Consider the following 1,297-nt stretch of genomic DNA (forward strand, 5'->3'; position numbering starts at 1 on the left):
TTTAATAATTATAAATAATTATATTTATTTTTTTTAATTATACATAATATATATTTTTAATTTTTAATTATACATAATTGTATATAATTATATATATTAGGTGCGCAACTAAGTTTTCGCTGTTTTTTTTATGAAAATGCAACTTTATTGTGAAAAAATGGTTACAAATGAATCATTCAAAGTATTGCCCATCGCTAGCTACAATTTTTTCCCATCTTTCTGGCAGAGCTCAAATACCGTTACGGTAAAATCGTTCGTCTTATGAGGCTGTCCACGAATCAAGCCATTTTTTGATGTCTTCATATGAGCGGAACTGCTGATCAGCCAGACCATGTGCCTTGTTCGAACGGAACAAGTAATATTCGGACGGCGCAATATCTGGGGAATATGGCGGGTGGGGTAGGACTTCCCATTTGAGCGTTTCCAAATAGGTTTTAACGGGTTTGGCAACATGAGGCCGAGCGTTGTCATGCAGTAGAATCACTTTTTGTGCCTCTGCTCATATTGTGGCCGTTTTTCGCGCAGTGCTCGGCTCAATCGCATCAATTGAATTCGATACCGTTCCCCAGTGATGGTTTCGTTCGGTTTCAACAGCTCATAATAAATAACACCGACCTGGTCCCACCAAATACACAGCATAACCTTCGCAGCGTGAATATTCGGCCGAGCCGACGACGTAGAAGCATGACCGGGCAGTCCCCATGACTTTCTTTTCTTTGGGTTGCTGTAATGAATCCATTTTTCATCACCCGTCACGATGCGATGAAGAAAACCCTTCCTTTTTTGCCGCTGGAGCAGTTGTTCACAGGCGAAAAAACGACGCTCAACGTCCCTTGGCTTCAAATCATAAGGAACCCAAGTTCCTTGCTTTTGAATCATTCCCAACGCATGCAATCGCTTGGAAATGGCTTGGCAGGTAACTCCTAATGCTGAAGCAAGCTGTTCTTGCGTTTGGCACGGATCCTCATCGAGCAATGCCTCCAATTCAGCGTCTTCGAAGGTTTTTGGCCTTCCTTCACGCGGACGGTCGTCAACATCGAAATCACCGTCTTTGAAGCGACAAAACCAATCACGCCATATTGTTTCACTTAGAGCAGCATATCCGTAAACTTTTTGGAGCTCTCGATGCGCTTCAGCCGCCATTTTGTTCGAATGAAATAAGAAAATCAACACTTCCCGCAAATGACGATTATTTGGCACAAAATCAGACATTTTCACACAACCAAAAGTATATGACGCTAAAACAAAATCACTAACGTGTCAAAGCGGTTTGTTTACCATATGTCTAAGCTTGGTT

Source organism: Odontomachus brunneus, unplaced genomic scaffold (assembly GCF_010583005.1).
Source record: "Odontomachus brunneus isolate Ranch 3 - 2012 unplaced genomic scaffold, Obru_v1 Obru_scaffold_187, whole genome shotgun sequence".
NCBI lineage: Eukaryota > Metazoa > Arthropoda > Insecta > Hymenoptera > Formicidae > Odontomachus > Odontomachus brunneus.